The 14832-nt window shown below is 47.4% G+C and overlaps 15 non-coding genes across 15 annotated transcripts; all 15 read left to right on the forward strand.

The window, feature by feature from the left end:
* Nucleotides 1-4: 4 nt before the first annotated feature.
* TRNAP-UGG (transfer RNA proline (anticodon UGG)) lies at nt 5-76 on the forward strand. The gene has a single exon. It is a non-coding gene; the product is annotated as a tRNA-Pro (tRNA).
* Nucleotides 77-496: 420 nt separating this feature from the next.
* TRNAV-CAC (transfer RNA valine (anticodon CAC)) lies at nt 497-569 on the forward strand. The gene has a single exon. It is a non-coding gene; the product is annotated as a tRNA-Val (tRNA).
* Nucleotides 570-1884: 1315 nt separating this feature from the next.
* On the forward strand, nt 1885-1956 carry TRNAP-UGG (transfer RNA proline (anticodon UGG)). Its single transcript has one exon. It is a non-coding gene; the product is annotated as a tRNA-Pro (tRNA).
* Nucleotides 1957-2376: 420 nt separating this feature from the next.
* On the forward strand, nt 2377-2449 carry TRNAV-CAC (transfer RNA valine (anticodon CAC)). The gene has a single exon. It is a non-coding gene; the product is annotated as a tRNA-Val (tRNA).
* Nucleotides 2450-3756: 1307 nt separating this feature from the next.
* Nucleotides 3757-3828, forward strand: TRNAP-UGG (transfer RNA proline (anticodon UGG)). Its single transcript has one exon. It is a non-coding gene; the product is annotated as a tRNA-Pro (tRNA).
* A 420-nt stretch (nt 3829-4248) lies between these two features.
* Nucleotides 4249-4321, forward strand: TRNAV-CAC (transfer RNA valine (anticodon CAC)). Its single transcript has one exon. It is a non-coding gene; the product is annotated as a tRNA-Val (tRNA).
* A 1315-nt stretch (nt 4322-5636) lies between these two features.
* On the forward strand, nt 5637-5708 carry TRNAP-UGG (transfer RNA proline (anticodon UGG)). Its single transcript has one exon. It is a non-coding gene; the product is annotated as a tRNA-Pro (tRNA).
* A 420-nt stretch (nt 5709-6128) lies between these two features.
* Nucleotides 6129-6203, forward strand: TRNAV-CAC (transfer RNA valine (anticodon CAC)). Its single transcript has one exon. It is a non-coding gene; the product is annotated as a tRNA-Val (tRNA).
* Nucleotides 6204-7514: 1311 nt separating this feature from the next.
* On the forward strand, nt 7515-7586 carry TRNAP-UGG (transfer RNA proline (anticodon UGG)). Its single transcript has one exon. It is a non-coding gene; the product is annotated as a tRNA-Pro (tRNA).
* Nucleotides 7587-8006: 420 nt separating this feature from the next.
* Nucleotides 8007-8079, forward strand: TRNAV-CAC (transfer RNA valine (anticodon CAC)). Its single transcript has one exon. It is a non-coding gene; the product is annotated as a tRNA-Val (tRNA).
* A 1318-nt stretch (nt 8080-9397) lies between these two features.
* Nucleotides 9398-9469, forward strand: TRNAP-UGG (transfer RNA proline (anticodon UGG)). Its single transcript has one exon. It is a non-coding gene; the product is annotated as a tRNA-Pro (tRNA).
* Nucleotides 9470-11255: 1786 nt separating this feature from the next.
* Nucleotides 11256-11327, forward strand: TRNAP-UGG (transfer RNA proline (anticodon UGG)). Its single transcript has one exon. It is a non-coding gene; the product is annotated as a tRNA-Pro (tRNA).
* A 420-nt stretch (nt 11328-11747) lies between these two features.
* Nucleotides 11748-11820, forward strand: TRNAV-CAC (transfer RNA valine (anticodon CAC)). Its single transcript has one exon. It is a non-coding gene; the product is annotated as a tRNA-Val (tRNA).
* Nucleotides 11821-13127: 1307 nt separating this feature from the next.
* Nucleotides 13128-13199, forward strand: TRNAP-UGG (transfer RNA proline (anticodon UGG)). The gene has a single exon. It is a non-coding gene; the product is annotated as a tRNA-Pro (tRNA).
* A 420-nt stretch (nt 13200-13619) lies between these two features.
* TRNAV-CAC (transfer RNA valine (anticodon CAC)) lies at nt 13620-13694 on the forward strand. The gene has a single exon. It is a non-coding gene; the product is annotated as a tRNA-Val (tRNA).
* The last annotated feature ends 1138 nt before the right edge of the window (nt 13695-14832 follow it).

Consider the following 14832-nt stretch of genomic DNA (forward strand, 5'->3'; position numbering starts at 1 on the left):
CCGTGGCTCGTTGGTCTAGGGGTATGATTCTCGCTTTGGGTGCGAGAGGTCCCGGGTTCAAATCCCGGACGAGCCCAATCAAGGTGGTTAACTTGAGCTCCTTTTTTTTGTTTTTTCAATGTTATTTTCATTGGACAGACTCTCTGGTTTTCTCGGTAAGCAGTAGTCGATGAACAATTCACTTCCTGAACCTCTTTGCGTGCCATGTCCTTGCGACAAGCACTTTGTGTTCTCTGTTAGCTCTCAGTAACATTCCTTGATTTGCTTGTGAGTTTTGGCCGTCCGATCTCAAAGTGGAAATATGTCCTTCCCTCTGTACGCTGCATAGGCCCTCAGCTGGCATACTTGTATATGTGCGCATGCTTGATAGGACGTATGTTTTAGGCTGGATTGTGTGAGCTTCAGGCGCAAGGCATTTGATTAGTCTTTAAGCAGGTCCACTTGCACTGCCCTTTGCACCTGTTCTCCCAGTCCCTACAAAGGTGAGCAAGCAGCTGTTTCTGTAGTGTAGTGGTTATCACGTTCGCCTCACACGCGAAAGGTCCCCGGTTCGAGACCGGGCAGAAACACTCTCTGCTGGCATTTTACACAAAATAGTTTTTTTCCCCTTTTGTCACACACAAATGTAAAGTATGAACTTATTTGCGTTCCCATGGAAATAGCATATGCTCTCAAGAGCTTGAGAAATACACTGGGAAGGCAAGCATCCTCACATGTATTCTGTATATGGGGCCAATAAAAAAATGCACGCGCTTGCATTTTGTGTATGTAATGTTGCAGAGCACAGAGAGGATTTATTTTCCCTACTGCTGGGTATTTGGGTCTCTGGGATCACAGTTGGGTCCGCTCCGTCCTCTGAAATGGTCCATATTAGTTACATAGGTTAGTGTACCAAAGAAATAATACATTTTCATATACAGCTTCTTCATTTCTGTGTTCTGAGGGATTACCAGTTGTAAGAAATGCACTTGCCGGTACAGTGATTCCCTGGCTTTCTCTGGCCCGAGAAAGCTTTTCCTCTGAAGTGGGAACAGAAGTTGGACTGCTTCTGCTGAACTTCCTGAAAGCAGAGCTGGCGGGAGGAGGGACTTTTTGAGTGCTGGGAAAATTTGAGCTGGAAATTTGCATCGGCTGGACAGAGATTGCTTGGAGCAGCCAAAATATAATAACGGCCATGGCGCTCAAGTAAAGCAGAAAGCTTTTAGTATACACCTTTTGCACTCTTGTCAACGAAGCTGGGCTCTGTGAATGCTCACCCTACGCAAGAAAAGAGAACAGACTTTGCTGGTGACCTAAATATATCTCGCCTGATCGAGCACGATCGAGCTCTGAGTGAGCAGCTGTGCAATGGTCATCTTTACCAAAGGGGAGATGCTGCTTTTTCCAGTGTCACGCCCATAATCTCAGGGCTGGAGGGAGGAGGGCTGCTTTTTGTTTTTACAGGCAAAAGGAAAGGCCCAGCCCTCAGAGCTTCTGCCAATGCAGATCCCAGCAGGTGCAAAATAAAGGCTCTCCCCCACCTTGCCAGCTGCAGATTGATCAGAAGACTGCTAGTCTAGTGTGTTGGGCCACTTTCTCTCTTCTGTGTATCGTCCCCTCTTATTACATAAACAGCATAAGAGGAATAAAGGAAGGAAGGAAGGAAGGAAGGAACAGTGTATCGCAAGCACCTTCCACCCTGATGTCAATGGGCCACCAACCTTCGGGATGAGGAGGAGACCTGTGAAGACAGTCAGAGCGTGCCGACTGGGGCATTCATTTGGCTCATACACCGACAAGGCTTTCAGCGGCAGGAACAAACTTCAGGAATAGGCATTCTTGGCCTCGAATCCTAAGGGGGGTGCAAACGCTGAGGACAATTCCGTCAAATGCTCAAAGGACCGTGGCTCGTTGGTCTAGGGGTATGATTCTCGCTTTGGGTGTGAGAGGTCCCGGGTTCAAATCCCGGACGAGCCCAATCAAAGTGGTTAACTTGAGCACCTTTTTTTTGTTTTTTCAATGTTATTTTCATTGGACAGACTCTCTGGTTTTCTCGGTAAGCAGTAGTCGATGAACAATTCACTTCCTGAACCTCTTTGCGTGCCATGTCCTTGCGACAAGCACTTTGTGTTCTCTGTTAGCTCTCAGTAACATTCCTTGATTTGCTTGTGAGTTTTGGCCATCCGATCTCAAAGTGGAAATATGTCCTTCCCTCTGTACGCTGCATAGGCCCTCAGCTGGCATACTTGTATATGTGCGCATGCTTGATAGGACGTATGTTTTAGGCTGGATTGTGTGAGCTTCAGGCGCAAGGCATTTGATTAGTCTTTAAGCAGGTCCACTTGCACTGCCCTTTGCACCTGTTCTCCCAGTCCCTACAAAGGTGAGCAAGCAGCTGTTTCTGTAGTGTAGTGGTTATCACGTTCGCCTCACATGCGAAAGGTCCCCGGTTCGAGACCGGGCAGAAACACTCTCTGCTGGCATTTTACACAAAATAGTTTTTTTCCCCTTTTGTCACACACAAATGTAAAGTATGAACTTATTTGCGTTCCCATGGAAATAGCATATGCTCTCAAGAGCTTGAGAAATACACTGGGAAGGCAAGCATCCTCACATGTATTCTGTATATGGGGCCAATAAAAAAATGCACGCGCTTGCATTTTGTGTATGTAATGTTGCAGAGCACAGAGAGGATTTATTTTCCCTACTGCTGGGTATTTGGGTCTCTGGGATCACAGTTGGGTCCGCTCCGTCCTCTGAAATGGTCCATATTAGTTACATAGGTTAGTGTACCAAAGAAATAATACATTTTCATATACAGCTTCTTCATTTCTGTGTTCTGAGGGATTACCAGTTGTAAGAAATGCACTTGCCGGTACAGTGATTCCCTGGCTTTCTCTGGCCCGAGAAAGCTTTTCCTCTGAAGTGGGAACAGAAGTTGGACTGCTTCTGCTGAACTTCCTGAAAGCAGAGCTGGCGGGAGGAGGGACTTTTTGAGTGCTGGGAAAATTTGAGCTGGAAATTTGCATCGGCTGGACAGAGATTGCTTGGAGCAGCCAAAATATAATAACGGCCATGGCGCTCAAGTAAAGCAGAAAGCTTTTAGTATACACCTTTTGCACTCTTGTCAACGAAGCTGGGCTCTGTGAATGCTCACCCTACGCAAGAAAAGAGAACAGACTTTGCTGGTGACCTAAATATATCTCGCCTGATCGAGCACGATCGAGCTCTGAGTGAGCAGCTGTGCAATGGTCATCTTTACCAAAGGGGAGATGCTGCTTTTTCCAGTGTCACGCCCATGCTCTCAGGGCTGGAGGGAGGAGGGCTGCTTTTTGTTTTTACAGGCAAAAGGAAAGGCCCAGCCCTCAGAGCTTCTGCCAATGCAGATCCCAGCAGGTGCAAAATAAAGGCTCTCCCCCACCTTGCCAGCTGCAGATTGATCAGAAGACTGCTAGTCTAGTGTGTTGGGCCACTTTCTCTCTTCTGTGTATCGTCCCCTCTTATTACATAAACAGCATAAGAGGAATAAAGGAAGGAAGGAAGGAACAGTGTATCGCAAGCACCTTCCACCCTGATGTCAATGGGCCACCAACCTTCGGGATGAGGAGGAGACCTGTGAAGACAGTCAGAGCGTGCCGACTGGGGCATTCATTTGGCTCATACACCGACAAGGCTTTCAGCGGCAGGAACAAACTTCAGGAATAGGCATTCTTGGCCTCGAATCCTAAGGGGGGTGCAAACGCTGAGGACAATTCCGTCAAATGCTCAAAGGACCGTGGCTCGTTGGTCTAGGGGTATGATTCTCGCTTTGGGTGCGAGAGGTCCCGGGTTCAAATCCCGGACGAGCCCAATCAAGGTGGTTAACTTGAGCTCCTTTTTTTTGTTTTTTCAATGTTATTTTCATTGGACAGACTCTCTGGTTTTCTCGGTAAGCAGTAGTCGATGAACAATTCACTTCCTGAACCTCTTTGCGTGCCATGTCCTTGCGACAAGCACTTTGTGTTCTCTGTTAGCTCTCAGTAACATTCCTTGATTTGCTTGTGAGTTTTGGCCGTCCGATCTCAAAGTGGAAATATGTCCTTCCCTCTGTACGCTGCATAGGCCCTCAGCTGGCATACTTGTATATGTGCGCATGCTTGATAGGACGTATGTTTTAGGCTGGATTGTGTGAGCTTCAGGCGCAAGGCATTTGATTAGTCTTTAAGCAGGTCCACTTGCACTGCCCTTTGCACCTGTTCTCCCAGTCCCTACAAAGGTGAGCAAGCAGCTGTTTCTGTAGTGTAGTGGTTATCACGTTCGCCTCACACGCGAAAGGTCCCCGGTTCGAGACCGGGCAGAAACACTCTCTGCTGGCATTTTACACAAAATAGTTTTTTTCCCCTTTTGTCACACACAAATGTAAAGTATGAACTTATTTGCGTTCCCATGGAAATAGCATATGCTCTCAAGAGCTTGAGAAATACACTGGGAAGGCAAGCATCCTCACATGTATTCTGTATATGGGGCCAATAAAAAAATGCACGCGCTTGCATTTTGTGTATGTAATGTTGCAGAGCACAGAGAGGATTTATTTTCCCTACTGCTGGGTATTTGGGTCTCTGGGATCACAGTTGGGTCCGCTCCGTCCTCTGAAATGGTCCATATTAGTTACATAGGTTAGTGTACCAAAGAAATAATACATTTTCATATACAGCTTCTTCATTTCTGTGTTCTGAGGGATTACCAGTTGTAAGAAATGCACTTGCCGGTACAGTGATTCCCTGGCTTTCTCTGGCCCGAGAAAGCTTTTCCTCTGAAGTGGGAACAGAAGTTGGACTGCTTCTGCTGAACTTCCTGAAAGCAGAGCTGGCGGGAGGAGGGACTTTTTGAGTGCTGGGAAAATTTGAGCTGGAAATTTGCATCGGCTGGACAGAGATTGCTTGGAGCAGCCAAAATATAATAACGGCCATGGCGCTCAAGTAAAGCAGAAAGCTTTTAGTATACACCTTTTGCACTCTTGTCAACGAAGCTGGGCTCTGTGAATGCTCACCCTACGCAAGAAAAGAGAACAGACTTTGCTGGTGACCTAAATATATCTCGCCTGATCGAGCACGATCGAGCTCTGAGTGAGCAGCTGTGCAATGGTCATCTTTACCAAAGGGGAGATGCTGCTTTTTCCAGTGTCACGCCCATGCTCTCAGGGCTGGAGGGAGGAGGGCTGCTTTTTGTTTTTACAGGCAAAAGGAAAGGCCCAGCCCTCAGAGCTTCTGCCAATGCAGATCCCAGCAGGTGCAAAATAAAGGCTCTCCCCCACCTTGCCAGCTGCAGATTGATCAGAAGACTGCTAGTCTAGTGTGTTGGGCCACTTTCTCTCTTCTGTGTATCGTCCCCTCTTATTACATAAACAGCATAAGAGGAATAAAGGAAGGAAGGAAGGAAGGAAGGAACAGTGTATCGCAAGCACCTTCCACCCTGATGTCAATGGGCCACCAACCTTCGGGATGAGGAGGAGACCTGTGAAGACAGTCAGAGCGTGCCGACTGGGGCATTCATTTGGCTCATACACCGACAAGGCTTTCAGCGGCAGGAACAAACTTCAGGAATAGGCATTCTTGGCCTCGAATCCTAAGGGGGGTGCAAACGCTGAGGACAATTCCGTCAAATGCTCAAAGGACCGTGGCTCGTTGGTCTAGGGGTATGATTCTCGCTTTGGGTGCGAGAGGTCCCGGGTTCAAATCCCGGACGAGCCCAATCAAGGTGGTTAACTTGAGCTCCTTTTTTTTGTTTTTTCAATGTTATTTTCATTGGACAGACTCTCTGGTTTTCTCGGTAAGCAGTAGTCGATGAACAATTCACTTCCTGAACCTCTTTGCGTGCCATGTCCTTGCGACAAGCACTTTGTGTTCTCTGTTAGCTCTCAGTAACATTCCTTGATTTGCTTGTGAGTTTTGGCCGTCCGATCTCAAAGTGGAAATATGTCCTTCCCTCTGTACGCTGCATAGGCCCTCAGCTGGCATACTTGTATATGTGCGCATGCTTGATAGGACGTATGTTTTAGGCTGGATTGTGTGAGCTTCAGGCGCAAGGCATTTGATTAGTCTTTAAGCAGGTCCACTTGCACTGCCCTTTGCACCTGTTCTCCCAGTCCCTACAAAGGTGAGCAAGCAGCTGTTTCTGTAGTGTAGTGGTTATCACGTTCGCCTCACACGCGAAAGGTCCCCCCGGTTCGAGACCGGGCAGAAACACTCTCTGCTGGCATTTTACACAAAATAGTTTTTTTCCCCTTTTGTCACACACAAATGTAAAGTATGAACTTATTTGCGTTCCCATGGAAATAGCATATGCTCTCAAGAGCTTGAGAAATACACTGGGAAGGCAAGCATCCTCACATGTATTCTGTATATGGGGCCAATAAAAAAATGCACGCGCTTGCATTTTGTGTATGTAATGTTGCAGAGCACAGAGAGGATTTATTTTCCCTACTGCTGGGTATTTGGGTCTCTGGGATCACAGTTGGGTCCGCTCCGTCCTCTGAAATGGTCCATATTAGTTACATAGGTTAGTGTACCAAAGAAATAATACATTTTCATATACAGCTTCTTCATTTCTGTGTTCTGAGGGATTACCAGTTGTAAGAAATGCACTTGCCGGTACAGTGATTCCCTGGCTTTCTCTGGCCCGAGAAAGCTTTTCCTCTGAAGTGGGAACAGAAGTTGGACTGCTTCTGCTGAACTTCCTGAAAGCAGAGCTGGCGGGAGGAGGGACTTTTTGAGTGCTGGGAAAATTTGAGCTGGAAATTTGCATCGGCTGGACAGAGATTGCTTGGAGCAGCCAAAATATAATAACGGCCATGGCGCTCAAGTAAAGCAGAAAGCTTTTAGTATACACCTTTTGCACTCTTGTCAACGAAGCTGGGCTCTGTGAATGCTCACCCTACGCAAGAAAAGAGAACAGACTTTGCTGGTGACCTAAATATATCTCGCCTGATCGAGCACGATCGAGCTCTGAGTGAGCAGCTGTGCAATGGTCATCTTTACCAAAGGGGAGATGCTGCTTTTTCCAGTGTCACGCCCATGCTCTCAGGGCTGGAGGGAGGAGGGCTGCTTTTTGTTTTTACAGGCAAAAGGAAAGGCCCAGCCCTCAGAGCTTCTGCCAATGCAGATCCCAGCAGGTGCAAAATAAAGGCTCTCCCCCACCTTGCCAGCTGCAGATTGATCAGAAGACTGCTAGTCTAGTGTGTTGGGCCACTTTCTCTCTTCTGTGTATCGTCCCCTCTTATTACATAAACAGCATAAGAGGAATAAAGGAAGGAAGGAAGGAAGGAACAGTGTATCGCAAGCACCTTCCACCCTGATGTCAATGGGCCACCAACCTTCGGGATGAGGAGGAGACCTGTGAAGACAGTCAGAGCGTGCCGACTGGGGCATTCATTTGGCTCATACACCGACAAGGCTTTCAGCGGCAGGAACAAACTTCAGGAATAGGCATTCTTGGCCTCGAATCCTAAGGGGGGTGCAAACGCTGAGGACAATTCCGTCAAATGCTCAAAGGACCGTGGCTCGTTGGTCTAGGGGTATGATTCTCGCTTTGGGTGCGAGAGGTCCCGGGTTCAAATCCCGGACGAGCCCAATCAAGGTGGTTAACTTGAGCTCCTTTTTTTTGTTTTTTCAATGTTATTTTCATTGGACAGACTCTCTGGTTTTCTCGGTAAGCAGTAGTCGATGAACAATTCACTTCCTGAACCTCTTTGCGTGCCATGTCCTTGCGACAAGCACTTTGTGTTCTCTGTTAGCTCTCAGTAACATTCCTTGATTTGCTTGTGAGTTTTGGCCGTCCGATCTCAAAGTGGAAATATGTCCTTCCCTCTGTACGCTGCATAGGCCCTCAGCTGGCATACTTGTATATGTGCGCATGCTTGATAGGACGTATGTTTTAGGCTGGATTGTGTGAGCTTCAGGCGCAAGGCATTTGATTAGTCTTTAAGCAGGTCCACTTGCACTGCCCTTTGCACCTGTTCTCCCAGTCCCTACAAAGGTGAGCAAGCAGCTGTTTCTGTAGTGTAGTGGTTATCACATTCGCCTCACACGCGAAAGGTCCCCGGTTCAAGACCGGGCAGAAACACTCTCTGCTGGCATTTTACACAAAATAGTTTTTTCCCCTTTTGTCACACACAAATGTAAAGTATGAACTTATTTGCGTTCCCATGGAAATAGCATATGCTCTCAAGAGCTTGAGAAATACACTGGGAAGGCAAGCATCCTCACATGTATTCTGTATATGGGGCCAATAAAAAAATGCACGCGCTTGCATTTTGTGTATGTAATGTTGCAGAGCACAGAGAGGATTTATTTTCCCTACTGCTGGGTATTTGGGTCTCTGGGATCACAGTTGGGTCCGCTCCGTCCTCTGAAATGGTCCATATTAGTTACATAGGTTAGTGTACCAAAGAAATAATACATTTTCATATACAGCTTCTTCATTTCTGTGTTCTGAGGGATTACCAGTTGTAAGAAATGCACTTGCCGGTACAGTGATTCCCTGGCTTTCTCTGGCCCGAGAAAGCTTTTCCTCTGAAGTGGGAACAGAAGTTGGACTGCTTCTGCTGAACTTCCTGAAAGCAGAGCTGGCGGGAGGAGGGACTTTTTGAGTGCTGGGAAAATTTGAGCTGGAAATTTGCATCGGCTGGACAGAGATTGCTTGGAGCAGCCAAAATATAATAACGGCCATGGCGCTCAAGTAAAGCAGAAAGCTTTTAGTATACACCTTTTGCACTCTTGTCAACGAAGCTGGGCTCTGTGAATGCTCACCCTACGCAAGAAAAGAGAACAGACTTTGCTGGTGACCTAAATATATCTCGCCTGATCGAGCACGATCGAGCTCTGAGTGAGCAGCTGTGCAATGGTCATCTTTACCAAAGGGGAGATGCTGCTTTTTCCAGTGTCACGCCCATGCTCTCAGGGCTGGAGGGAGGAGGGCTGCTTTTTGTTTTTACAGGCAAAAGGAAAGGCCCAGCCCTCAGAGCTTCTGCCAATGCAGATCCCAGCAGGTGCAAAATAAAGGCTCTCCCCCACCTTGCCAGCTGCAGATTGATCAGAAGACTGCTAGTCTAGTGTGTTGGGCCACTTTCTCTCTTCTGTGTATCGTCCCCTCTTATTACATAAACAGCATAAGAGGAATAAAGGAAGGAAGGAAGGAAGGAAGGAAGGAACAGTGTATCGCAAGCACCTTCCACCCTGATGTCAATGGGCCACCAACCTTCGGGATGAGGAGGAGACCTGTGAAGACAGTCAGAGCGTGCCGACTGGGGCATTCATTTGGCTCATACACCGACAAGGCTTTCAGCGGCAGGAACAAACTTCAGGAATAGGCATTCTTGGCCTCGAATCCTAAGGGGGGTGCAAACGCTGAGGACAATTCCGTCAAATGCTCAAAGGACCGTGGCTCGTTGGTCTAGGGGTATGATTCTCGCTTTGGGTGCGAGAGGTCCCGGGTTCAAATCCCGGACGAGCCCAATCAAGGTGGTTAACTTGAGCTCCTTTTTTTTGTTTTTTCAATGTTATTTTCATTGGACAGACTCTCTGGTTTTCTCGGTAAGCAGTAGTCGATGAACAATTCACTTCCTGAACCTCTTTGCGTGCCATGTCCTTGCGACAAGCACTTTGTGTTCTCTGTTAGCTCTCAGTAACATTCCTTGATTTGCTTGTGAGTTTTGGCCGTCCGATCTCAAAGTGGAAATATGTCCTTCCCTCTGTACGCTGCATAGGCCCTCAGCTGGCATACTTGTATATGTGCGCATGCTTGATAGGACGTATGTTTTAGGCTGGATTGTGTGAGCTTCAGGCGCAAGGCATTTGATTAGTCTTTAAGCAGGCACCTGTTCTCCCAGTCCCTACAAAGGTGAGCAAGCAGCTGTTTCTGTAGTGTAGTGGTTATCATGTTCGCCTCACACGCGAAAGGTCCCCCCGGTTCGAGACCGGGCAGAAACACTCTCTGCTGGCATTTTACACAAAATAGTTTTTTTCCCCTTTTGTCACACACAAATGTAAAGTATGAACTTATTTGCGTTCCCATGGAAATAGCATATGCTCTCAAGAGCTTGAGAAATACACTGGGAAGGCAAGCATCCTCACATGTATTCTGTATATGGGGCCAATAAAAAAATGCACGCGCTTGCATTTTGTGTATGTAATGTTGCAGAGCACAGAGAGGATTTATTTTCCCTACTGCTGGGTATTTGGGTCTCTGGGATCACAGTTGGGTCCGCTCCGTCCTCTGAAATGGTCCATATTAGTTACATAGGTTAGTGTACCAAAGAAATAATACATTTTCATATACAGCTTCTTCATTTCTGTGTTCTGAGGGATTACCAGTTGTAAGAAATGCACTTGCCGGTACAGTGATTCCCTGGCTTTCTCTGGCCCGAGAAAGCTTTTCCTCTGAAGTGGGAACAGAAGTTGGACTGCTTCTGCTGAACTTCCTGAAAGCAGAGCTGGCGGGAGGAGGGACTTTTTGAGTGCTGGGAAAATTTGAGCTGGAAATTTGCATCGGCTGGACAGAGATTGCTTGGAGCAGCCAAAATATAATAACGGCCATGGCGCTCAAGTAAAGCAGAAAGCTTTTAGTATACACCTTTTGCACTCTTGTCAACGAAGCTGGGCTCTGTGAATGCTCACCCTACGCAAGAAAAGAGAACAGACTTTGCTGGTGACCTAAATATATCTCGCCTGATCGAGCACGATCGAGCTCTGAGTGAGCAGCTGTGCAATGGTCATCTTTACCAAAGGGGAGATGCTGCTTTTTCCAGTGTCACGCCCATGCTCTCAGGGCTGGAGGGAGGAGACCTGCTTTTTGTTTTTACAGGCAAAAGGAAAGGCCCAGCCCTCAGAGCTTCTCCCAATGCAGATCCCAGCAGGTGCAAAATAAAGGCTCTCCCCCACCTTGCCAGCTGCAGATTGATCAGAAGACTGCTAGTCTAGTGTGTTGGGCCACTTTCTCTCTTCTGTGTATCGTCCCCTCTTATTACATAAACAGCATAAGAGGAATAAAGGAAGGAAGGAAGGAAGGAACAGTGTATCGCAAGCACCTTCCACCCTGATGACAATGGGCCACCAACCTTCGGGATGAGGAGGAGACCTGTGAAGACAGTCAGAGCGTGCCGACTGGGGCATTCATTTGGCTCATACACCGACAAGGCTTTCAGCGGCAGGAACAAACTTCAGGAATAGGCATTCTTGGCCTCGAATCCTAAGGGGGGTGCAAACGCTGAGGACAATTCCGTCAAATGCTCAAAGGACCGTGGCTCGTTGGTCTAGGGGTATGATTCTCGCTTTGGGTGCGAGAGGTCCCGGGTTCAAATCCCGGACGAGCCCAATCAAGGTGGTTAACTTGAGCTCCTTTTTTTTGTTTTTTCAATGTTATTTTCATTGGACAGACTCTCTGGTTTTCTCGGTAAGCAGTAGTCGATGAACAATTCACTTCCTGAACCTCTTTGCGTGCCATGTCCTTGCGACAAGCACTTTGTGTTCTCTGTTAGCTCTCAGTAACATTCCTTGATTTGCTTGTGAGTTTTGGCCGTCCGATCTCAAAGTGGAAATATGTCCTTCCCTCTGTACGCTGCATAGGCCCTCAGCTGGCATACTTGTATATGTGCGCATGCTTGATAGGACGTATGTTTTAGGCTGGATTGTGTGAGCTTCAGGCGCAAGGCATTTGATTAGTCTTTAAGCAGGTCCACTTGCACTGCCCTTTGCACCTGTTCTCCCAGTCCCTACAAAGGTGAGCAAGCAGCTGTTTTTGTAGTGTAGTGGTTATCACGTTCGCCTCACACGCGAAAGGTCCCCGGTTCGAGACCGGGCAGAAACACTCTCTGCTGGCATTTTACACAAAATAGTTTTTTTCCCCTTTTGTCACAGACAAATGTAAAGTATGAACTTATTTGCGTTCCCATGGAAATAGCATATGCTCTCAAGAGCTTGAGAAATACACTGGGAAGGCAAGCATCCTCACATGTATTCTGTATATGGGGCCAATAAAAAAATGCACGCGCTTGCATTTTGTGTATGTAATGTTGCAGAGCACAGAGAGGATTTATTTTCCCTACTGCTGGGTATTTGGGTCTCTGGGATCACAGTTGGGTCCGCTCCGTCCTCTGAAATGGTCCATATTAGTTACATAGGTTAGTGTACCAAAGAAATAATACATTTTCATATACAGCTTCTTCATTTCTGTGTTCTGAGGGATTACCAGTTGTAAGAAATGCACTTGCCGGTACAGTGATTCCCTGGCTTTCTCTGGCCCGAGAAAGCTTTTCCTCTGAAGTGGGAACAGAAGTTGGACTGCTTCTGCTGAACTTCCTGAAAGCAGAGCTGGCGGGAGGAGGGACTTTTTGAGTGCTGGGAAAATTTGAGCTGGAAATTTGCATCGGCTGGACAGAGATTGCTTGGAGCAGCCAAAATATAATAACGGCCATGGCGCTCAAGTAAAGCAGAAAGCTTTTAGTATACACCTTTTGCACTCTTGTCAACGAAGCTGGGCTCTGTGAATGCTCACCCTACGCAAGAAAAGAGAACAGACTTTGCTGGTGACCTAAATATATCTCGCCTGATCGAGCACGATCGAGCTCTGAGTGAGCAGCTGTGCAATGGTCATCTTTACCAAAGGGGAGATGCTGCTTTTTCCAGTGTCACGCCCATGCTCTCAGGGCTGGAGGGAGGAGGGCTGCTTTTTGTTTTTACAGGCAAAAGGAAAGGCCCAGCCCTCAGAGCTTCTGCCAATGCAGATCCCAGCAGGTGCAAAATAAAGGCTCTCCCCCACCTTGCCAGCTGCAGATTGATCAGAAGACTGCTAGTCTAGTGTGTTGGGCCACTTTCTCTCTTCTGTGTATCGTCCCCTCTTATTACATAAACAGCATAAGAGGAATAAAGGAAGGAAGGAAGGAACAGTGTATCGCAAGCACCTTCCACCCTGATGTCAATGGGCCACCAACCTTCGGGATGAGGAGGAGACCTGTGAAGACAGTCAGAGCGTGCCGACTGGGGCATTCATTTGGCTCATACACCGACAAGGCTTTCAGCGGCAGGAACAAACTTCAGGAATAGGCATTCTTGGCCTCGAATCCTAAGGGGGGTGCAAACGCTGAGGACAATTCCGTCAAATGCTCAAAGGACCGTGGCTCGTTGGTCTAGGGGTATGATTCTCGCTTTGGGTGCGAGAGGTCCCGGGTTCAAATCCCGGACGAGCCCAATCAAGGTGGTTAACTTGAGCTCCTTTTTTTTGTTTTTTCAATGTTATTTTCATTGGACAGACTCTCTGGTTTTCTCGGTAAGCAGTAGTCGATGAACAATTCACTTCCTGAACCTCTTTGCGTGCCATGTCCTTGCGACAAGCACTTTGTGTTCTCTGTTAGCTCTCAGTAACATTCCTTGATTTGCTTGTGAGTTTTGGCCGTCCGATCTCAAAGTGGAAATATGTCCTTCCCTCTGTACGCTGCATAGGCCCTCAGCTGGCATACTTGTATATGTGCGCATGCTTGATAGGACGTATGTTTTAGGCTGGATTGTGTGAGCTTCAGGCGCAAGGCATTTGATTAGTCTTTAAGCAGGTCCACTTGCACTGCCCTTTGCACCTGTTCTCCCAGTCCCTACAAAGGTGAGCAAGCAGCTGTTTCTGTAGTGTAGTGGTTATCACGTTCGCCTCACACGCGAAAGGTTCCCCCGGTTCGAGACCGGGCAGAAACACTCTCTGCTGGCATTTTACACAAAATAGTTTTTTTCCCCTTTTGTCACACACAAATGTAAAGTATGAACTTATTTGCGTTCCCATGGAAATAGCATATGCTCTCAAGAGCTTGAGAAATACACTGGGAAGGCAAGCATCCTCACATGTATTCTGTATATGGGGCCAATAAAAAAATGCACGCGCTTGCATTTTGTGTATGTAATGTTGCAGAGCACAGAGAGGATTTATTTTCCCTACTGCTGGGTATTTGGGTCTCTGGGATCACAGTTGGGTCCGCTCCGTCCTCTGAAATGGTCCATATTAGTTACATAGGTTAGTGTACCAAAGAAATAATACATTTTCATATACAGCTTCTTCATTTCTGTGTTCTGAGGGATTACCAGTTGTAAGAAATGCACTTGCCGGTACAGTGATTCCCTGGCTTTCTCTGGCCCGAGAAAGCTTTTCCTCTGAAGTGGGAACAGAAGTTGGACTGCTTCTGCTGAACTTCCTGAAAGCAGAGCTGGCGGGAGGAGGGACTTTTTGAGTGCTGGGAAAATTTGAGCTGGAAATTTGCATCGGCTGGACAGAGATTGCTTGGAGCAGCCAAAATATAATAACGGCCATGGCGCTCAAGTAAAGCAGAAAGCTTTTAGTATACACCTTTTGCACTCTTGTCAACGAAGCTGGGCTCTGTGAATGCTCACCCTACGCAAGAAAAGAGAACAGACTTTGCTGGTGACCTAAATATATCTCGCCTGATCGAGCACGATCGAGCTCTGAGTGAGCAGCTGTGCAATGGTCATCTTTACCAAAGGGGAGATGCTGCTTTTTCCAGTGTCACGCCCATGCTCTCAGGGCTGGAGGGAGGAGGGCTGCTTTTTGTTTTTACAGGCAAAAGGAAAGGCCCAGCCCTCAGAGCTTCTGCCAATGCAGATCCCAGCAGGTGCAAAATAAAGGCTCTCCCCCACCTTGCCAGCTGCAGATTGATCAGAAGACTGCTAGTCTAGTGTGTTGGGCCACTTTCTCTCTTCTGTGTATCGTCCCCTCTTATTACATAAACAGCATAAGAGGAATAAAGGAAGGAAGGAAGGAAGGAAGGAACAGTGTATCGCAAGCACCTTCCACCCTGATGTCAATGGGCCACCAACCTTCGGG

The sequence above is a fragment of the Ambystoma mexicanum genome, chromosome 2q (genome assembly GCF_040938575.1).
Source record: "Ambystoma mexicanum isolate Mex_15411 chromosome 2q, UKY_AmexF1_1, whole genome shotgun sequence".
In the NCBI taxonomy this organism is placed as follows: domain Eukaryota; kingdom Metazoa; phylum Chordata; class Amphibia; order Caudata; family Ambystomatidae; genus Ambystoma; species Ambystoma mexicanum.